Raw genomic sequence first — 24,089 nt, forward strand, 5'->3', positions numbered from 1 at the left:
AAATCTACAAAAAAGTTATTAGAACTAAGTGAATTCAGCAACGTTGCCAGATGAAGAGTCAATATACAGAAATCAAGTATATCAACCAGTAATTAAAAATTTAAAAGACATATTTATAGTAGCACAAAAAGTATGAAATGCTTAGAGATAAATCTGATAAAAGATATAAAAGATCTGTATGTGAAAACTACAAATCATTGTGGAGAAAAATTAAAAATGACTTAAATAAGTGGAGAAATATACGTTCTTCACTGGCTGAAGTCTCAATATTGTTAAGATGTCAAGCCTTCCCAAATCGATTTATAGATTAAATGCAATTCCAATCAAAATCCTAGCAGGGCTTTTTTGTAGAAATTTACAAACTTATTCCAAAATCCATACAGAAGTCTAAAGGACCTGGCATAGCCAAAATAAATTTGAAAAAGGAAAAAGTTAGAAGGCCAACTCTAATTGATTTCAAGGCTTATTATTAAGCTACAGTAATCAAAACAGTGTGGTATTGGCATAAAGATAAATCAGGAGAACAGAACAGAGTCCAGATGTAGACCCACACACATATAAATAACTAATTCTTTTTACAAAGGTGCAAAGGCAATGCAGTGGAGAAAGAAATAGCTTTTTCAACAATGGTGCTGAAACAATTGGATATTTGTATGCAAAATATGAACTCCAATCCATGCCTCGAATGATATACAAAAAGTAAAAGTGGATCACAAACCGAAATGTAAAATCTAAATCTGTAAGATTTATCAAAGAAAACATAGGAGAAAATCTTTTTGACCTTGGGTTAGGCAAAGAGTTTTCGAATACAAAACCAAAGATGTGATCCATAATAGAACAAATTGACAAATTAATCCTCATCAAAATTTAAGACTTTTGCTTTTCAAAAAACATTCTTAAGAGAATGACTGGGAAAAAATCTTTGCAAATCATATATCTGAGAAATGACTTGTGTCCAGAATATAAAGAATATATGAAACATAATCTGGACTTGAGTCCAGCATGTAAAGAACTCTAAAATCGCAATAATAATAATAATAATAATAAAAATAAATAAGAAAACAACTCAATTCAAAAATGGACAATGGATGAGGAGAAATTTGTACTTGTATAAGCTGTTTGTTGGTACCTAATCTGATATAGCCCCTTTGGAGGCCAATTTGTTAGGACCAACAAAAAATTAAATTTACTTTACTCTTCAATACAGCAAGTCCTTTATAAGTACTGTATTTTTCATAGGAAAATATCTTTCCATGTGCACAAATAGGCATGTACACTGATGTTACTGAAACGTTGCTTATAATAGCAAAAATTGGACACAATCTAAGTGACCAGCAATGGAAGAATGGTAAATAAACTATGATTCATCCATCATCCACATCACACTGACCTATAATACAGCAGTTAAAATGAATGACGTAGATGGGCCAGCCCTGGTGACCTTGTGACTAAGTTTGCACTCTGCTTCAGTGGCCCAGGTTCAGTTCCTGGGTACGGACCTACACCAATTGTCTGTCAGTGCCCATGCTGTCGCAGTGGCTCACATACTAAAAGAGGAAGATTTGCAACAGATGTTAGCTTAAGTTTCCTTAGCAAAAAAAAAAAGAGAAAGGGCGGCAATAGATGTTAGCTCAAGGCAAATCTTCCTCAGAAAGAAAAAAATAAAAGAGTGAGATGGAACTATGTGCCCTGACATGAAAAGAATTCCGAGCTCCATTGGTAGATGAATAAGGCCAGTTGCAGAACAAAGGAAAAGTGTTATCCTAAAACAAAGTAAAACCATATATTTGTGTATGTGCACATAGGTGTGAAAACTCATTTAAATGATCTGGAGTGACATAAACTAGATTTTTCACAAAAAGCAAGGGAAGGTGGGCACAGATGATTGAGAAGGACACATTTATTTTACATGCCACATATTTTTATAACAGCTTTGTTGAGATATAGTTCACATAGAACACAGTTCACACATTTGAATGTGCAAATCAATGGTTTTTAGTATATTCACAGAGTTGTACAACCATCACCAAGGTCAATTTTAGAACATTATCATTGCCTCAAAAAGAAATTCTTTACCCATTAGAGTCTCTCCCATTTCCCCTCAACCCCACTCTCACGCTCAGCCCTAGGCAACCGCTGATTTACTCTCTGTCTCAATGAGTTTGGCTATTCGAGACATTTCATATAAATGGAATCATACAATATGTGGTCCTTTGTTACTGCCTTCTTTCACTTAACATAATGTTTTCAAGGTTTATCCGTGTATCTGTATGTCATTTCTTTTCATTGCTGAATAATATTCCATTGTATGAATATACTACATTTTATTTATCCATTCATTAGTTGATGGGCATTTGAGTTGTTTTAACTTTTTAGCTATCATGAGTAACGTTGCTATAAATACTCATATACAAATTTTTGTGTGTGTGCTATGTATTTTTTAATTTTTCCAATTTTTTACAATGAGAATATATTCATATATTACTTGTGTAAAAATTAAACAGGTAATAAAGAATGCTTTACACATATTATTGTTTGCAACTCTGTGAAGTAGGGACTATTTTTATCCGCATTTTACAGATGAGAAAACTAGGCTTAGGAAGGTAAAATGGTTCACCCAAGATCACAGCTAATGAAAGAGAGAGCTGCGATTTAAGCAGCTGCTCTCTGGCTCCAAAGCCCATTCTCCTAGTCATTATGCTACACTGCCAATTGTGATGGCCTTCTGGTGAGGGTAACCACTACAACCACGATAGTGTTATGACCATGAAACAAGGAGTAGGTTTATGATCAATCCCACAGCCATGGTGTCAAGAGTGTGTTCGAGGGTTGGTAATGGATAAATTAGTCTGTTGGGCCTTCCAGATTTATTCTTGACCACAGCCTAAGTGCTCTAAGTGCTGATTCACTGGCTGGCATTGTGACAGATATGGAGCCACCATAAGTCCCTGTACTCGAGGTTTTGAATAGGCCACCATGGCAGAGTTAATGCTCCTACCAGGACGCCAGCATATAGTTAGAACTCTATCTCCTTTGCGTTAGAATATTCTAGTCCCTTGCTAGTGCTCCTGAGTACGGGCATCTGCTTGTTGTCTATTTCATTTGCCTCAGTCAGGTGCAACTGACTATAATGAAGGCAAAGCTCCCAGGTCAGAGGATCTCAGGGTGGGGATTTGGCTGCACCCAGACTTATGTGACTGGGCATCTACTCAATGGGACACAGTGGATGTGAAAACTTTACCTTTTCTAGAACAGTGACATTTCATCTGGCAACTGAGCTTCTAGCTTTGCTTTAATGGCACTGTGATGCACAGATTGTGCTATACCATTATAGGTGCAGAGGCTCCCATGCCCCAAAGGCAGCCCTGAGTCCCAGCAGTTCCTGTTCCTACACCAAGACGTTAATGTCAACCAGGGCCATTTTCCCAGGGAGGGAGGCATGTGGGTGGAAGTACCTTGGCTGTGATCTTTTTGCAATAGGATCACTTCTACCTCAATACTGGAGGTGCCAGTTCAAATTATGTAAGGCCAGGTTGGCTCAGGTTAGGCCAGGTCAAGGTGAAAAGATTTTTTAAAAACTGCTTTATTGAGGTAAAATTGACATAAAATATACTGTGCAAACTTCAAATAGTTACGTTTCTTTCTTTCTTTCTTTTCTTTTTGGTGAGGAAGATTGGCCCTGGGCTAACATCTGTTGCCAATCTTCCTCTTTTTGCTTGAGGAAGATTGTTGCTGAGCTAACATCTGTGCCAATCTTCTCTATTTTGTATGTGGGATGCTACCACCACATGGCTTGATGAGCAATGTGTAGGTCCACGCTGGGGATCTGAACTGGTGAACTCCAGGCAGCTGAAGCAGAGAGAGCAAACTTAACCCCTAGGCCACCAGATGGCCCCAATCTTTTTTGTCTAATCTTTCTTTTTTCTTATCTCACTGTATTGGCTGGAACATCCATTATGATGTTGAACAGGAGTTGTCCTAGGAGGCGTCTTTGTCTTGTTTCTGATCTTCAAGGAAATACTCTCAGCAGTTCCCCAGTATGATGTCTGCTACAGTTATTGGTACAGATGCCCTTTATCAGGTATAGGAAGAAGTCTTCTATTCCTAATTAGTAAGAGACTGTTTTTTTAAAATCACGAAGGAATGTTAAATATTACTGAATGTGTTTTCCATATTAGTAAAATGGTCGTATGATATTTTTTATTCTTTAATCTGTTAATATGATGAGTTACATTAATTAATTCTCCAAATCAATCTTGCATTCCTGGGATAAACCCAATTTGCCAAATATTCATTATCTTTTTCTACATTGCTGAATTTAGTTTGTTAATATATTGTTTATAATTTTCACGTCTATAACCATGGGTGAGACTGACTTGTAACGTTTCTTTGTTATATATAGCCCTGGTCAGATTTTGTTACCAAAATAACTCAGGGAGTGTTACTAATTTCCTTTTCTCTGGAAGAGTTTGATGATATTGAAATGATAATTTCCTTGAATCGTTGGTAGATCTAGCCTGTCAAGTACTGTGGGTCTGGTGTTTTCTTTTTGGGAATGATTTTATTTACTGATTCATTTTCTCTAGTGGTTAGAGGAGTTTTTGAATTTTCTACCTCTTAAGTCACTTTTAGTAAATTGCATTTTTCTAAGAATGTATCCATTTTCAATCTAAGTTTTCAAATCTATTGACATGAAGTTCTTCATATTATTTTATTATGATCTGTTTAATCTCTGCAGCATCTGTACTTATTGCCCACTTTTTTAATTTCAAAATGTGTATTTGCATTATGTGTCGTTTTTCCTTGTTGATTAATCTTGGCAGAGATTAATGTGTATTTTATTAGACTTCTCAAGGAAATGACTGTTAGCTTTGTTGATACTACTATATATTTGTTTCGTATTTCATTGACTCTTACTCATCTTTATTATTTCCTTTCTTCTGCTTTCTTCAGGATTAGTCTGATATTCTTTTTCTAATTTCTTAAATGTTAACTGACTAATTCTGAGCCTTCTTTCTTTTCTAGTGAGAGCTTTGAAGTCTATTTATTTTCTTCCAAATATCACTTTAGCTCAACCCATAAATTTTGATGTGTAGTATCTTCATTATCTTTCACTTCTAAGTATTCAATTCCAAATCTAATTTTATGATTTTTTTTACCTATAAGTTGTCTAATATTGAGTTTTAAGTTTCCAATCATATGGGTTTTATTCTAGTCATATTTTTTAGATTGCTTTGTAATTTAATTGTACTGTAATTAGAGAAGGTGGTTTAATACAATATCAAATCTTAGAAATTTGTTGAAGCTAGCATGGGGTCAACTTTTGTATATAGTCCAAAGGTACTTGAAAGTAATGTATATTCTCTAATTTTTTGTTGAAATTTTATACATGTATATATATACACACACACACGTAATATCTAGCTTGTTGATTATGCTGTTCAAATGTTTTACATCTTTACTGATTTTTTTCAGCATGATCTATCAGTTACTGAGAAAGATGTGTTAAAATCTCCCACTGTGATAGTGGGTTAACCAATTTACCTTTGTAGATATGTGAATTTTTGTTTTAGAAAAAAATTTTGGCTGTGTTAATAGGCAATTGCAAATTTTGAAATGTTATATCCTCCTGGCTGAATTTACTTTTTCCATTATAAAGTGACTCTTTTCAACTCTAGTAATGCTTTTCCTTACATTTTAAAAATTTGATATTAAAATAGCTACTTCAGCTTCCTTTTGGTCAGTTTCTGCCCAGTAATATTTTTTTCCATCCTTTGACATTTAGTCTTTCTGTGTCCTTACATTGAAACACAAATGAAGGTATTTCTCTTATAAACAGTATATAACTGGATTTTGTTCTTTTATTCATTCTGACAGTCCTTGATATTTTAATTGAGGACTTTAGTCCATTTTCTATTTAGAGTGATAACTGATATATTTGGATTTATTCTTACTTCCTTCTTATGTGCTTTTTATTTGTCCCTTTTACTGTTTCATGTTGCTCCTTCTCTTTTCTTGTCTTCTTTTGAATTAGGCTTTTTTTTCTTTTTTATTCCATTTTTCCCTTTACCTATTTGGAAGTTGCATATTTTGTGTCTATACTTTTGTTGATTATTCTTGCTATTTTAACATGCATACTTTGAAAAGTCTAAAATTAATCATTTTTCATTTCCTTTATAATTTAACTTTCAAAGGGGCCATGTACACTACCCACACTCACCGTGTATTGCCTTCAGCATCAATATCTGAAAACCATGGATTATGTAGCACTTTTCCCACAAGTCTTCCATCTTTCCCAGTTTTTCAAGGAGACGTGTTTAAAAAATTATTACCTCATTTTGTAGATTAAGAAATTGGGTCCTGAAACAAAGTACTTGTCCATAGAAATAGCTCATCTAATCAGCAAGGGAAACCAGGCCTCTTGATTGTTTTTTCCAATTATGAAATTCAGGAGATCACCTGGGGAAACTTTTCCACACCTAATTTTTTACAATTTTGATATATGTTGCCACCTAGCCCTTCAGAGAAGTTACACTAATTTATATATAGCAATAATTAAAATCCATGACCAATCCAATGCTGAGTTCCTTCCAGTTCTTACAGGACAAGGACTGTGTCTTTTTTTCACAGTTGTATTATAACATACACAGGAGTCGAAAAACTAGTTAATAAATCTTGTAGGAACTTTTTAATCTCAAGTTATTGTCAACAGCTTAGACCGGAAACATAGCAATAAAACAGAGGAAAAGAAGACTAAATAGTGTTGGGTTTTATGTTCTATTTTTTAAAGATCAGATTATCTTAAATCCTTTCTGTGTTTTGAGATTATACAAAAGCCTTAATTAACAGGGCCCCTACAAACTGGAAACTTTCTCTAACTAGATTCTTTCCTGGTACTCTATTTTGGGTAAAGATTCACTATAATATGCTCATAACAGGGATTTATTCTAAAAATGAAAGATTCATGGAATGATTCCTGAAAAACCAATTGGTCAAAGAAGAAATTAAATGGGAAGTTAGAAAATAACTTGAGACAAATGAAAAGGAAAACACAACATACTGAAACATATGAGATGCAGCAAAAGCAGTAGTAAGAGAGAAGTTTTAGCAATAAATGCCCACGTTAAAAAGGAAGAACTCAAATAAACAACCTAACTTCACACCTCAAGGAACTAAATAAAGAAGACAAACTAAGCCTAAAGTTAACAGAAGGAAGGAAATTATAAGGATTAGAGCACAAATAAAGTAGAGAATAGAAAAATATCAATGAAACTAAGAGCTTGTTTTTTGAAAAGATAAACAAAACTGACAAACATTTAGCTAGACTAAGAAAAAAGAGAGAAGAGTCAAATAAACAAAATCAGAAATGAAACAGGAGACATTAAAACTGATGCCACAGAAATAAAAAGGATTATAAGAGACTACGATTAACAATTATATGCCAACAAATTGGATAACCTAGAAGAAATGGATAAATTCCTGGAAACATACAACCTCCCAAAGACTGAATCATGAAGAAATAGAAAATCTGTACAGACTTTTAAGTAGTAAGGAAATTGAATCAGTAATTGAAAACCTCTCACCAAAGAAAAGCCCAGGACCAGCTGGCTTTACAGGTGAATTCTACAAAACCTTTAAAGAAAAATTAATGCCAATCCTTCTCAAACTCTTCCAAATATTTGAAGAGGAGGAAAAACTTCCAAAGTGATTTTATGAGGCTAGCATTTCCCTTATACCAAAGCCAGACAAAGATGCTATAAGAAAAGAAACTATAGGCCAATACACTTGATGAATATAAATGAAAAAATTCCCAAGAAAATACTTGCAAACCAAATTCAACAGCACATTAAAAGGATCATATACCACGACCAAGTGGGATGTATTCCTGAGATACAGGGATGGTTCAATATATAAAAACCAAGTCATGCAATACACCACATTAACCAAATGAGAGATAAAAATCACATCATCATCTCAATGGATGCAGAAAGAGCATTTAAAAAAATTCAACATCCTTTCATGATTTAAAAAAACCCACAACAAACTAGAAATAGAAGGGGATTACCTTAGTCCAAGCGTACAAAGTTTCAGTTATGCAAGATGAATAAGCTCTGGAGAGCTAATGTACAGCATGGTGACTATCATTAATACTACTCTATTGTATACTTGAAATTTGCTAAAAGAGTAGATCCTAAGTGTTCTCACCACACACACACAAGTAACTATGTGAGGTGATGGATGTGTGAGTTAACTTGATTATGGTAATCATTTCACAATGTATACATATATCAAAACCTCACATTGCATACTTTAAGTACATACAATTTCTATTTGTTGATTATTCCTTAATAAAGCTGGAAAAAAAGGAGGAAATCATCTCAACATAATAAAGGCCATATATAAAAAGTCCACAGCTAACATCATACTCATACTTTTCAACATCAATGGTGAAAAAATGGAGGCTTTTTTTCTAAGATCAGGATGCCCACTCTTGCCACTCTTGTTCAACATAGTACTGAAAGTCCTAGCCAGAGCAATTAGGCAAGAAAAAAAATGGCATCCAAATTGGAAAGGAAGAAGTAAAATTATTTCTGTTTGCAGATGACATGATCTCATATGTAGAAAACCCTATAGATTCCTTCCAAACTGTTAGAATTCACTAAGCAAATTCAGTGAAGTTGCAGGATACAAATTCAACATAGACAAATCAGTTGTGTTTCTATACACTAACAAAGCACTATCTAAAAAGGAATTTAAGAAAACAATATCACTTACAATAATGTCAAAATGAATAAAATACTTAGGAATAAACTTAACCCAAAAGGTTAAACACTTATACATTGAAAACTATAAAACATTGAAAGAAATTTTAAAAGACAAATAAATGTAAAGACATCTCGTGTTCATGGATTAGAAGACTTCATATTGTTATAGTATGCATATTACCCAAAGTGATCTACAGATTCAATGCAATCCTATCAAAATTCCAATTGGGCATTTTTCCAGAAATAGTAAAAACGATCCTAAAATTCATATAGAGCCACAAAGGACCCTGAATAGCCAAGACAATCTTGAACAAGAAGAACAAAGCTGGAGGCATCACACTTCCTAATTTCAAATTATATTACAAAACTATAGTAATTAAAACAGCACGGTACTGGCATAAAGACAGGCATATAGATCAATGGAACAGAATAAGGAGCACAGAAAGGATGCCAAGAATACACAATGAGGAAAGGATAGTCTCCTCAACAAATGGTATTGGGAAAATTGGATATCCACAGGCAAAAGAATGAAATTGGATCCTTACCATATATCATGCACAAAAACCAACTCAAAATGGATTAAAGACTTAAACATAAGGCCTGGAACTGTAAAACTAGAAGAAAACATAGAGGAACAGCTTCATGACATTGGTCTTGGCAATGATTTCTTGTATATAACACCAAAATCAGAGGCAAAAATAGATGAGTGGGATTACATCAAACTAAAAAGTTTCTGCACAGCAAAAGAAAGAATTAGCAGAGTGAAAAGACAACTTACAGAATGGGAGGAAATATTTGTAAACCATGTATCTGAAAATGGGTTAATATTCAAAATATATAAGGATCTCCTGCAACTCAATAGCAAATAATAATAATAATAATAATAATAATAATAATAATAACCTGATTTAAAAATTAGCAAAGTACTTGAATAGACATTTCTCCAAAGAAGATAAACAAATGGCCAACAGGTATACGAAAAGATGCTCAACATCACTAATCATCAGAGAAATGCAAATCAAAACTACAATGAGATATCTCCTGACACCTGTTAGGATGGCTATCATCAAAACAAAAACAAGAACAAAACGAAATAAAAGATAAGTATTGGTGGAAACGTGGAGAAATTGGAAGCCTTGTACACTGTTAGCAGGAATGTAAATTGTGCAGCTGCTATGGAAAACAGTCTGGAGTTTCCTCAAAAAATTTACAGCAATCCCACTTCTGGGTATTTATCTAAAAGAATTGAAATCAGAATCTTGAAAAGATATTTGCACTCCCATGTTCATTGTGGCATTATTCACATTAGCCAAAATGTGAAAACAACCTAAATGTCCGTCGATGGATGAATGGAATATACATAAAATAGAATATTATTCAGCCTTAAAAAAAGAAGGAAATCCTGCCATGTGTGACATGGATGAAACTTGAGGACATTATGCTGAGTGAAATAAGCCAGTCTCAGGATAGATACTACGTGATTCCACTTATACAAGCTATCTAAACAGTCAAAGTCATAGAAGCAGAGAGTAGAATGGTGGTTGCCAGGGGTTGGGGTGGAGGGGAAGTGGGGACGTGCTATTCAATGGGTATAAAGTTTTAGTTATGCAAGATGACTAAATTTCATGTCTGCTGTACAACATTGAGCCTATAGTTGATAACACTGTATTGTACACTTAAAATTTTGTTAAGAGGGTAGATTTCATGTTAAATGTTCTTACAACAAGAAAAAAATGATTCAGGGAGTGACCTGGATTCTGTCCCTCTCAGCCTGGTCTCATACCTCTAATATCATTTCCAGTTTTAGGTGCCTGGCATTACATAGACCATTCTGCATGCCGTCTTTTTTGAAATGGCTACTAGGAAAAAAAATGACTTGTGAGGAGAAAGCTAAAGGAAGCAAGAAAGAGGACTACACCTTCATTTCTTACCTCTATTCTTATTTTCATGCCATCCCTATGTACCTGGAATAAAGTCTCAAATATCAGCTCTAAGCAATTGCTCCTGGTTTTCTTTTTGGCTGATGGAATAGCACAGTGTAGTGGAAAGAGCTCTGTGCTTGGAATTCATCTCTTGGCTCTCCTTCTTGGGAGCTACTTGGTCTTGGGAGAGTCCCTTAACCTTTCTGAGCCTTGGTTTAACTACCTGTGAAACAAAGAGTTTCGGCTGGAGATAATAACTAATGCCTCTTACCATTCTGGGTTTCTGTTATGATGTGAATTAAAATTTCCAAGGTCTGGTCTTATTTATGGAGAGTCTCACACCTAAATGATTTGAGGGCACTCAAAGTATTTTTACCACCCAGAATGCCTGAACTTCTATCATTGGTGATCCATTTCAGTGGGTTTAGCGTTGTCTCCTCCTGCTAGTCTTCCGTTAGAGAAGAGAAGCACATAAAGGTACTTCATTATAAATGAATAAGTCTGGTCACTTTTTCCTGGTGGGAAAGGCAGGGATTTTGATGTCTAGAGATCGGAAGTGGGAAGGAAAGGGTGCAACACAGAGGGACTGGAAGGGTGTCAGAGACGGATTTCACCTCCCTCACAATTTTTCTGCAGCTTGGCTCTGAGCATCGCTATGACTCAACCTCTCTGTGCTTGGCAAGGCTCAAACAAGAATAGTTTCTATTTGATATCAAATCAGAACAGGGAGTCCCTGGCTGAATGTCAGATTCAGGTATTTCTGATAGATTCTGAATGGAGTTCATTATTAGGTCTTTTCATAAACAGGAATTTGTTAAGAAGAGCCAAAACACCCCTTTGAGTAAACCATGTACATTGTTACAAAGCTGTTTACAGGCATATACTCCCGATCTATCACAATAACCATGAGTAGCAAGAATCTGGGTCAATCCCCTGCCCAATCCTAAATGCCCTCTTTTCATCATCCTCTTCTGATCCTGCTCTCTTCTCAGTTCCAGTATTCTCAGTAGCTGCAGAGAATTCCTCATCTCTATTTGTTTATCACGCCTATGTCCCATCACCAGCCCTTTCTCTCTCCCATCCTGGAGGAAAGCAACATCTTCTGCATTCCCTCAATGTTGGGGTCCCGCTAGTAATAAAGGATTTCTGCCTTTAATGGAGAAAGACCCATTAATGCAGTTCTTGCTTTTTTTTCTTTAATAATAATACCTATCATCTATTGAGCCTTATTATGTCTCTTGCTAGACATCTCTATCATTTCATTTTGTTCTCACACCTCTACACATATTTTACAGGTGGATTGTTGATATTGAGTCATTCTCAAAGACTTTCCAGTTAGGGCAGTCTGGCTCCAGAGCAGAGCTTTTGCTCACTGCACTAGCCTGACTCTTTTGCTTGATATCTCTCTGCACACCCTTGGGACTGCCTAGACTGCTGTGTGGGAGACAGGTTTCCTCCCTTGGTGGCAAACAATGATTCATTCTCATGGCTTAGAGGATGCAGACCTAGCTCATGGGTGAAACATTCACAAGATTATCACCCCAGGAAATTCAAATAGACCCTTTTCCTATTGTCCTTTCTATATCTTCATTTCAAATTATTCTCACAGTAGCTGGTAGCAGAATCAAGGGAAAAATTATATCTGTTGATTGTGGATTGAGGCCTACAAGCATGTAAGTCTTTTTTTCCGCACTAACTTGTGAGTTGCTCCTGAATGTATCAATCTAAGTGAAAATACTTTTTCAACATCTAATTTTAGTTAATGATTTCGGCTTAGTGAAGACACTAAACCATTTACCTCCAATATGGAGGTCAATAGATGAATTTCAAATTTCTTTCCAAGATGTAATTTATTTATTTATTTTGTAGTTTTCTTAAAGATTGGCACCTGAGCTTACATCTGTTAGCCAATCTTCTTTTTTTTCTCCTTATTCTTCTCCCCAAATCCCCCCAGTACATAGTTGCATATTGTAGCTTTGAGTACCTCTGGTTGTGCGATGTGTGACTCCGCCTCAGCACGGCCTGATGAGCAGTGCCATGTCAGCGCCAGGGATCTGAACCCGCAAAACCCCGGGCCACCAAGCGGAGTGCATGCACTTAACCACTCAGCCCCGGGGCCAGCCCCCCCCAAGATATCATTTAGAAAAGGAACTTTGGCCTGGAAACCTGAAGACCTGGGTCCCAATTCTGGATCTGCCTCTTATTAGCCTTTAATGTTAGGCAAATCCACTTAATTTTGCTGAATCTGCTCCCTCATTTGTAAAATACGAATAATGATGTTTTCCTTGCCTAATTCACAGAGAAAATATGGTAGGGGTCCTGTTATTAGCAAGCGCTTTGTAAATCCCAAAGTGCTCTATAAGCATAAGCCATTAGGCAAGATGAGGTGAAATGCTCAAAAGGTCACTAGTGGGAAGGAGACTTTCAGCAGAGCTCTAAGCAAGTTCACCAAGAACTGAACCATGGGGAGAAGTTGTGCCTCACAATTGGTTTTTCTCTTATCTTAGATTTAGGGGTGCAAATCCACACTGGGTCTCCAACTGGATCCATGATGATCTTCAACCCTCTGGCCTCAAAGAATCCAGTCTTGTTTCTCATCTAAACTGAGTACCCCACTCCTAGAGGCAGAGTGGCATGAGGATTAAATGATCCCTTGACACCAGTGAAGCCAGGGACCTGGATAATACTGGCTGGCTAAGCAGAGTATAAAGTAGAGAATTGATTGTATGCCACCTGGGTTACAAGCAGGAGATATTTCAATGGCACAAGAAACAGGAGAAAAGGCAGAATGTAGATCCTGTATGAAGTTATGCTCACCTCAACTCGTGAAAGTTAATCCCAAGTTAGAACAGAAATTGCCTCTGGGTAGTCCAGACAGCGCTCAGCACACGGTGAGCGCTCACTCAATACAACGTGATGCGGATGGTGACTGTCCTTGGTCTCTTTCTATTCTCCTTGGCTATAGGCTTTCCAGAGATATGTGTGGATGCAAGCTACCAGTGCCCAGAAGAAAGGGGTGTGGACCTTAATGGCAGGCCTGGCGCCCGGGTACTGTGCCTCTTCTCCCCGCCCTCCCTCCCTCCCTCCCTCACCCCCTCACCCCCTCACCCCCAACCCCCATCCCCCTGTCGGCACAATCAGGCTTGGGAGACTGAAAGGGTTTCACTTCCGCCTGGCTGCAGGAACCACAAGTTCCAGACTAGGTCGGAATCGAAATAATTACAGTCAAAATACACCCAGATGCTCTCACACACCCAGACGCGCGCGCATCCCCGGGCCATGGGGCGCACGTGAGCCCACGCCCCGCGCACCCAGCCCTGCCTCTCTCCAGAGCATCCTCAGCAGCTGCCACAGAAGCAGCCTCCTCCTCCTCCTCCTCCTTCTCCTCTTCCTCCTCCTCCTCCTCCTCTTCCTCCTCCTCCTATCGCCGCTGCCGCCGTTGCTGCTGTGTCTCCTATCCCCTCTCGTTCTCCTTCCTCCCCCAGTTCCTGCTCCTCCTCCCATTCCCGGAGCCTCCTGCCCGGCGGCGGCGACGAAGGGCAGAACCCTCAGCTGCGGCTCCCCTTTGCTTGGGCCACGAAGAGGCTGGAACAGGTCTGTGTTGGGGGACGCTTTGTTGCGGGCTGTTGGAGCGCCAGTGGCTCCAAGAGCCGCTGGGAGGGCACGGGGCGGACGGAAGGATAGATTTATTTCTCAGTTTGGAGTCTTTTTCTATGAATAGATGGGTTGTGATGGGGTGGGAAGGCAGCTCGGTCCCTTTGCCAGTTCGCTGTCCCTCTCGCTTCATGGCGAGAGAGCTGTGAAGCTGCCCGGACTCCTGCACCCGCCCACCCCTGAAGCTCTCTTTCTTTGCGCCCCCACTCCGCGCATCCACTTCCCAGAGCTGAGCTTTCTCTTGTTCTGGGAGCTCATGGATGGGGGCGGGGAGAGATGGATGGAGTCGATCCAGCGGGGCACCTGGGTGCATGGGGCTTTGTTACATACAACAAAAACCAGTCCTCACCAGCTTCCACTTCCAGGCTAGGCTGCGTTCTGCCGGTGGTGGTGGTGTGGGGTATGGGCCAGGCAGACTAGGGAAGTGAGAGAATGTGAGGGGGCACTCCCTGTGTGTGACTGGGCACACAGGAATGCAGTGGTGTTTGCAGGGGAGATGGTGTCGGGTTTGTGTGGGATTCAGTGAGTGTGAGTTGGAGTGTGGTGTGTGTGTGTGCGTGTGCGCTCGCGCGCGTGCGAGCACGCGCGCTATGGGGCTGGGCTACTCCTGGCATTACATGTCCTTGGGTATCATCCCATGCCAAGCCAGACTGCAGTAACACGCAGGCGGATCAGGTCCAACCTGTTCTGCCCACATTGGAAGGGTAATGATGGTTTCAAAGTGATGGAAATCCCCCCAGCTGGGGCTGTTCCTTAGGACGTTCTGGATGTGGAATTTCTAGCCAGGTTGACCGAGTCCTACTGGACATCGTTATTGTTTCCCCAAAGATGCCCAACTTTCTTAGCAGGTTTCCCTCTCTCAGCCAATGAAGATCCAAAGCTCTTACAGTGATCCCTGCAGTAACTCCCCCCACCTTTAATTAGTGAGTCCTCATGTCTTCTTTATTGCAGCAATGGTAGTGGTGGGCTAGGATGCAGCTGTATGCTTGGAGAAAAAGGAACATACTAAATGCACCTATGTATTAGTTGTGAATTTGGCTTAAAGGTGTTTTTTTTCCTTGAACCATAAGGTGGGAATTGGTGTGGTCGCTTTTTTTTTAATCAAAGAAAGAAGAGATCAATAAAAATGAACAAAACTGCTAAACCTTCTCTTTGACATTTTTATTTACAGTTTTAATAAAGCATTGTTTTTTAGGGTCAAAAAATGTACAGTTAAGGACAGTGATCATTCAGTCAAACAACCGACATTTATTAAACACCTGCTATGTGCCAATAGTAATGTTAGCTATTGGAAGTCTAGAAATGAATAAAACATCATCTCAGCCCTCAGGGAGTGCACAGTCTGATAGGCAATATAGAGTGTGTAAACAGACAATTACAGTAGAATATGACAAGGGATGGGTAGGGTACTGTGAGAGTATGGAGGAGGGGTGTCTGGCTGGGGCTAGGGAGTATGATCAAGAAAGGCTTCACTAGGGAAGTGACATTTGAGTGAGTCTTAAGAATTAATTTGGCAGTAGGCTAAGTTGAAGGAACAGCATGTATAAAGGCTGAAGGGTCATAGTTAAGTAAGACTACAGGGAGTCCTCGAAAGTGTTACTGTCACATTCTCAACAAACTCTGAATGAGTCTCCCTGGACTGGGATGGTGATTAAGGATGAATCTAAAAGGAGCCAGTATTGCAGATTGGTAAGGATCAGAATACATAACCATCTTAAGAAATATCTAGCTCATTTATTAATGTTAGTGTTTTGCTGTAAGCAAATCTGATATGCGTAGGTTTGGATTTACAAGGCAAATGAACTAGATGGACAGTATTCACATTGCAGAATTTGTTGCTTTACAAAAGGATTCATAATCACATCATCTTAACAGTGCCCCTCTGACCTTTACTGCAAATATCTTTACCAAAAATCCATTTACAAAGAATTTTTTCATATAGCCAATGGATGGATAAAGAAAGGCATACCTGCATTACATTTACTTTTTGCACAAAGAGTTACCAATTTCAACGCAGGCACTTTCCCTCATGGTATAGATGTTTAATAAATACTAAAGTAAAATATTAAAATGTTAGTAATAAATATTAAATCCATTGTCTGTGATCTTTTATCATTTGGATTGTACATAAAATACAAATTAACCAGGACAGGGTCTTCAGGGACTTTTACATTTTAGATACTGTTAGTGGTGTCACTGGTACTTAATAGCACAAGATTTCTGTGCTGTATGTTTTGAAACGGATATATGATGACTACTCTAATACTCATGCAATTAACACCAGAACAGGGTCTTCCGAGTCCTCTGTTATGTTGTGTTGGTGCTGATTGCATGGGCTGATGAGAGGCTGGAAATAAACCTAAGAGATGGATGATTTCTACTGAAAGTGCCTGGCGGGCACAAAATTATGCTAGTTAAGAGTGTGGGCCCTGAGGCCTTGGACCAGCATCCTGAGCATCTCCTCCCTTAAAGGAAGGTCAAAAATAGCCCTGGGCTCTATTTGAAAGGAATGCCAGCAGAAGTGGGTGAGCTTGAATCGACTGCCTACCTAGTCTGGCCAATACCCTGCTGCAGGAAATGATGGCCTGGGGTCCTTTGGGTGCATTAAGGTCCTTTGTTCATGATACCAGAAGGCATCACGCAATATCTCTAAGAAACATCCCCCACAACTTGGGCTAGAGTGGCATTGATCTGTCTGCTGTGCTGACACTCAGGGCAGTCTAGTGACTGTACCCGTGCTTCCCAATGTGGGTTCCAAAGAAGACTAGCTCCACAGGACGTTAGTAGGTGTTACACACACACACACACACACACACTCACACACACGCAGAGTTTTGTGGTCAAGATAAATTTGGGAAACTCTTGCTTAAACAGAAACAGCTTTGTTTACTGCAGGGCTTCTAAAAGGCTTTACTAGGCTAATGTATATTGTGACTCTTCAGGAAAATAGAATATGCAGCATTTCCCAGACGTATTTGCCCACAGAACCTGGTGTTCCAACAAGCATTTGGCTGGACTGGTGTTGAGAAGAATATTCTTTGCGCAATGCTGGGCAAGAACATTTCCCACTGAGTTCGGAGGCTGTCAGTATCTTGCTGGGTAAACTTGGATGACTCGCTTCACCCCTTTAGACTTTCCTTCCTCCATGTGTAAAATGAGGCTGATAATAATCATTGCTCTCACTGACTGTGATGGTGTGATGACAACTCAGATAATATCTCTGCAAGTATTTTGAGCTCCTTAGAAGAAAGACTCTATATAAACTCAAGGCTATTATGAAAGGGAAGTAAAGAATTAAGGCAATTATCCTGATAATTCAGTTCCAAATCCTGTTCTTCTGTTGCATTATTGGGCAGACTGCTTCAGTTCTCTGCTCTGCTTTGACTGCAGAGACCTATCCTCATTCAACCTTGGGTGACTCAGTTCTCTGGGTTTATTTCCTTTCACATCTTGAAAATTTCAGTGTGGCCTTTAATTTCCTGGTCCAGAGGTATCAGCAGTACAGCCTCAAGAAAAATCCCATCAATCTGAACACACCCTGCTCATCAGAGAACCCTGAAGATGGGAATTAAGTTTGGTTGGAAAGTTGCTTTTATTTTTCAGACTCATTTTCTCACAGAAGCAGTTCTAACGGACCATCTTGGAAGCTAGCTGTTGCAGGGTTCATCTCCAGTTGCCCCAGCGCCCAATCTGGGCTGGAGTCCTGTTTGGAGGAGAGGTTTCTTGAACACAGTTTCCGGGGTCCATTTTGTCAATAGGAAGGCGTGGCCATCTTTAAGGAAATTTAAAGGCAAAAGAAAAAGCACTCATGTGACTATTGACCCTTCCTGATTCCCTTGACTCTTCATTAATTCCCTCAACCTCTTTTCTTTACAAGCTGCCTTTAAAGAAGAATGGAGTTCTTGGGAATTAACGGCTAATAACCATTGCAAATTGGGTTTGGGGTAGAGACTGATGTGGAGGCATTAGAATGACTAGTTCTGCAGTGCTCTGTACATGGACCACCCATTCTCTGCATGAAAGCGGCAAGCTTCAGTTGCAGTAGGAAGGATTTAGGTTAGCCACAAGAGAAAACTGTGTGAATTTCAGACTGTGATACTGGAAACGAGAGTGAGGTCGTTCTCTATTCTGGAGAGTTTAGTGGAAATGCCTGTCCAGTAGGGGAGATTCATAGAATGGTAGAGCTGCAAGTGCCTTTTGAAGTTCATCTGGTGCAAACCTTCTGTTTGGATGAGCAAAATGAGGATCGGAGAAGTGAAGTGAGTTGCCCGAAGTCACACAGCTACCACATAACAGAGCAGAAGTCATACTAAAGGCTAAAACTCAGGCCTGCTTCTTCCTAATGCTCTTTCTGCTAGACCTAGCTGTCTTGTGTAGCTTAGGGGAGTGTGGGTTGGCTCATTCAGTGAGACTCGGAGGTCATTTCCAGGCCTGAGTTGTGTGGGCTCTATGTGGCAGCTTTAGCCAAGGGACAGGTTTCTAGTGGACCCTGAAAAGGCCATGCTTCCCTCTCTCTCCATTCCTCTTGAGTGTACGGTTATCTGATTCACCAAGCCAAGCAGCCAACTGGAAACCTGAAGACTGGGTGTTCTGCCTAGATACTCAGTGATTGAATCATGCCAGTCCCTCTACCTTAGTGGTTATTAACTTTTTTGTGGATCAAGGACTTCCTTGAAAAGTCTGATGAAAGCTACTGATGCACACCCCAAAGATCCACTAACATGTGCATATAATTTCAGGGCAGTCTGGGTCCAGGATTCCTGCTTTGCTGGCTATTGGTGCTGGTACATGGCCTAGGGTCATTTATAGATGTTCCCTAAATACTAAAGATTCTCAGAGCTGGCATTATCAACCTTAACTTGGAGGGAATTGGAAATACTGGGATGAGCCTTGTGCCAAATAGACTAGGGGAGGGGGAGTTAGTGCGGAATTTCTTTAGGATAAAATATAGTCATGTGCTGCAGAATGAAATTTTGGACAATGATGGACTGCATATACAATGGTGGTCCCATAAGATTGTTACAAGATAGCCTAGGTGTGTAGTAGGCTATATAATCTAGGTTTGTGTAAGTATATTCTATGGTGTTTGCACAATGACAAAATTGTCTAATGATACATTTCTCAGAATGTATCCCCGTCGTTTAGTGACACATGACCGTAATGGGATTGAATCCTGGCCTCGAGGTAAAAACAGAAGAGGAATTGAAATGAGGTAGCCATGTCCACTTGTCTGAACCTTATGAAAGAAATGGGGGAAAAGGAGGCATGGCAGGAAGAATGGTAGGAGATTTGGGAGGATGGGAGAGGAAGGTCATTCTAGAAAGGATGTCAATCACACTATAATTATTTGCATGAAATGAAACTCTTCTAAAAGAATGTGACAACTCTTCCACTTCTTTCTGGTGTTTCTTACCCTAGTTCAACTTCTAAATAGCAAAAGCTCATGGCTTTGGGTATTGGAAATTGTCTTAGGTGTTGGAACATCATGTCCTTGAAGAGGACGTTTTCAGAGGCTGGGAGTGGGAGCTGGACGTCGTGGGGGAGTGGCACAGCTTGCTTCACTTCTTGTTTAAAAAAAGCATTTTTATGATCAAAATAATACATGCTCATGCTTGTACAAATAGAAATATGAAGTAGAATGTTCCTGGCCTCTCCACCACTAATCCCTTACCATGTTCCTAGTTTGGTATGTATCATTTTGTGCATGTTTTTATGAATATTCATATATGTATTCGTGTGCATAAAATAATAAGATGTAACTAATGCTCCACATACTGTTCTACAACGTCCTTGTCATTGAACTATTTGGCTGGGTGTCTTTTACTACCAGCATACATCTAGCTATTTCATTCTTTTTAATAGTTGCATAGTACTCTGTTTTATATGGTTGTGACACAATTTCTTTAATTCAACCTTTCTTAATGGATTTTTACATTATTTCTAATTTTTTAAAATTATTAAATATTGGTGCAGCATACCTCCTTTTACATGCATCTCTGCATACTGTTGCGAGCGTTTTTGTAGTATAAATTCATGGGAATGAAATTGATGGTTCAGAGAGTTTGGTTTGCAAATCTTTTTTTTTTCATCCATTGCCAATCTTCCTTCTTTTTCCTCCCCAAAGCCCCAGTACATAGTTGTATATCCTAGCTTCAAGTCACTCCAGTTCTTCTATGTGGGATGCCACCACAGCATGGCTTGATGAGCAGTGTGTAGGTCTGTGCCCAGGATCCAAACCTGTGAACCCCGGGCCGCCGAAGTGGAGGGTGTGAACTGAACCACTTGGCCATGGGGCTGGCGCCTGGTTTGCAGATGTATGATTTTATTTTATTTTATTTTTTAAAGATTTTATTTTTTTTCCTTTTTCTCCCCAAAGCCCCCCAGTACATAGTTGTATATTCTTCGTTGTGGGTCATTCTAGTTGTGGCATGTGGGACGCTGCCTCAGTGTGGTCTGATGAGCAGTGCCATGTCCGCGCCCAGGATTCGAACCAACGAAACACTGGGCCGCCTGCAGCGGAGCGCGCGAACTTAACCACTCGGCCACGGGGCCAGCCCCAGCCCCATATGATTTTAATAGAGCCTGCCAAATTGCCCTCCAGGAAGGCTATAGCAATTTATAGTCCCACCAACAGTGGCCATTTCTCCATGCTCTTCCTTAGCAATTTCAGATATTATTAGTCTTTCTATTCTTTGACAATGTGATAGCTGAAAAAAAATCTCCTTTTGCTTTGCCTTTTTTTTTTAAAGATTTTAATTTTTTTCCTTTTTCTCCCCAAAGCCCCCTGGTACATAGTTGTATATTCTTCACTGTGAGTCCTTCTAGTTGTGGCATGTGGGACGCTGTCTCAGCGTGGTTTGATGAGCAGTGCCAGGTCCACACCCAGGATTCGAACCAACGAAACACTGGGCCGCCTGTAGTGGAGCACGAGAACTTAACCACTCGGCCACGGGGTCAGCCCCTGCTTTGCCTTTTTTGAGTACTAGCGAGGTTGAACATCTTTTCTTATGTTTATTGGCCATCTGTATTTCTTCTTCTGTGTTGCCATTTCATATCCTTCGCTTGTTTTTCTATTGGCTTGTTCTTTCTCATTTTGATAACTGGGATCTCTTTATATATTTGGGATACTAATATTTAACTTTATCTATGTTGCAAATACATTAAGCAGTTTATTGTTTATTTTTAACTTTGATTTTAGTGTCTTTCATTGTACAGAAATGTTTAAAATTAAAAAAAAATCCTAGTTGTCACTCTATTCCTTTATGAGCACTCAAACAATGCCACAGTGAACATCTTCGGACTATATTGTATGACTTTGGCTCATTATTTCCTTAAGATAAATTCAAAGGACTGGATTTGTTTAGTAATATTTTTTCTAGATATTGCCAAATTGCCCTCTCAAGTGTTTACCAATTTACACTCCAACCACAGTGTATAAAAGTACACTCTGCTCCTCCTCTTGGTGTCTTCTGATAATTCAAGTTTTGCTTCTTAAATCAAGTGGTAGGCAGGAATTCATATTTGGCACTTCAAAAGTCTTGGGGCAGAAATCCCTGACTGCACATGAAACACATGTAATACATGTTTCACTTTCCATTAGTTAAGCAAACATGCTTTTTAATTCATTTCCGACTAGAACTGTGTCGAAAGCATTTTCCAGCATCAAGTCCCTCTAAATTCACTGTGAAATGAATGGCCATTTAGGGTCATTTCTGCTGGCAGCAGCCACAGCAGCAGACAACGGTGAACTAACTTTAGAAATCTACCTTGCAAGACACTTGGAAGGAAGGTACTGCTGCATCTTCACTGACCTCTGAGGGTGGCTAGATTGGTTCCAGAATTTTCCAGAGGCTGAGTGCTGAGTAGGAGTCAACTTCTATCCAACTTGCCTTCCTGCAAAGAGGACAAGTTTGAGGCCCGCCCATGAGAAGTTATTCTGACAGAAATAAACAGTGATGTCACCCTCTGCAAAGGGAATAGTGGCAAACAGGTACAGGTGTAGCTTTTTCTCTCCCTCTGCCTGGGCTTGCTTCATCTTCTTGTATCTCTTTTCTGCCAACATCCAGATATAATCAAGGGGATTTTGGTGTTTGCTTTAGGCCAAAGGTAGGATCTATGAAGTAGGAGAAGATGGATATCAGAGTGGTTGTTTGTGTGGCTTAAGAACTGTCTTTTGTCTGAAAAGCGACAGTAGCAACATTAAAATACCTTGGGGGTGGCAGAGCAGTAGAGGGGGAGCATGAAAGAGTGGTGACAGTTGTTACCCATTTTACGGATGGAGAAGACACATCTGGAAAGGAGAAATGCTCTGAAAGTTGGACATTGCTGGAAAAGGCTCCTGATATACCCCCCAAGACTTGCTAGCTAAAAATTTGGCAACTTCTCTCCTCTAGGGATGGATATAGGTGCCTTTAAAGTGCAGCTTCCTAATTTGATAGATTTAAGAACGCCCTTTGTACTTACCCATTGTTCACTTTACCTAGTGTAGTACTTACACGGCCCACCCCTGGGATGCTTTTGAGCTGTCAGAAGATGGGTGGGTTATTGTCCCCAAAGGAATAATTTGGATTATTTAAACTATTGACAATTATGATTTGTGGTTTCCCACTTACCTCAAAATCTTGGTATTTGGCAAATGGCTTTAGAGCTTATCTAATATTTATTTTTTTTCTTTTAAAGGTTTGGACTAGAGTAAGGAAAGTTCACAGGGGAACTGATGGCCAGATAAAATTATTAATCTTTGCTGCCTTGAAAAAAATGGCTTTGGTTGTTAAGCTAATGAATGTCCTATCTTAAAGCTAGGGTGTCTCTTCCTCAATGCTGAATAATTTAAAACTGAAACATTGTGGCTACAAATATGGTCTCTACACATAAATCATGTGATACATTTCTCCTTATGGATGGTCCTAATGGGAAAGGCCATATTTTATTTTCTTTTTAAAACTATGCTTGATGCTTTTAGTAGAACTGAGTATTGTCATGTTTTGTTTTCTAATAAATTGTTCTGCAAAGGTAGCATTGCCTTTTAACTTTGATTATAACCAGGAGAGGACATCCGTCTCCATGCTTACAGTAGAAAGGAAAATCTCATTAAGAAGCAAAGAGAGTGCGTAAATGGAGTTTACAGTGAATTGGGAGGCAGAAGATCTGGGTTCCAGTTCTGGTTTTGTTACTAATTAACTGTGTGACCTTGAAAAAGTGCTTAAATGTCTCTAGCCTCAGATTCCTCACATATAAAATGAGGACCTAGTTAGGAATAGATTGTCTATACTCTAGTGCCTTCCATTTAGACAAAGCACACTTGTCTCTAAAGTCAAAGCTTGCTTTGTGTCAGAATCACTAGTCACAAAAATATGTTGGACTCCCCACCTCAACCAATTAAATGTGAAACTACAAGAGTGGACCCAGGAGATCTATCCATTAACCAGCTCCTTACATGATTCAGAGAAGGCTATAACCCCCTCCCATGGTAACTTTCAGGAATTAAGATCCCCTGGGATTTCTGGCTTGAAAGGTTGAAACTATTTTCCAAAGTGGGAAAGTCCAGGTCTCCCAGTGGCTCTGGCTTAGAAACCTGATATGAGACTGCATTTAGGGAGGCTGGTTTTTGACCTAGTTCGCTGGGGCTGGTTTCTGCAGAGGTGAGTGGAGAGCAGAATGTTCTTTTTAATAAGAGTGAATCTGGATGAACAAACTGACCAGTTATTCAATAATGACCATATTTCAGGCCCTTTGGCACAAACCTTCA

The 24,089-nt window shown here is 39.3% G+C and overlaps 1 protein-coding gene across 3 annotated transcripts in view; it reads left to right on the forward strand.

Moving 5' to 3' along the window:
- Positions 1-13,925: 13,925 nt before the first annotated feature.
- Positions 13,926-24,089, forward strand: part of PAK3 (p21 (RAC1) activated kinase 3) — a 250,474-nt gene continuing 240,310 nt past the window's right edge. The window contains exon 1 of one of the 3 annotated variants that reach the window (XM_044763450.2): positions 13,926-14,281. The gene's annotated coding sequence lies outside the window, so the exon portion shown is untranslated. The remainder of the gene's footprint in view (positions 14,282-24,089) is intronic. The other 2 variants (XM_070502415.1, XM_070502417.1) reach the window with 2 other exon arrangements.

The sequence above is a fragment of the Equus asinus genome, chromosome X (genome assembly GCF_041296235.1).
Source record: "Equus asinus isolate D_3611 breed Donkey chromosome X, EquAss-T2T_v2, whole genome shotgun sequence".
Lineage (NCBI taxonomy): Eukaryota > Metazoa > Chordata > Mammalia > Perissodactyla > Equidae > Equus > Equus asinus.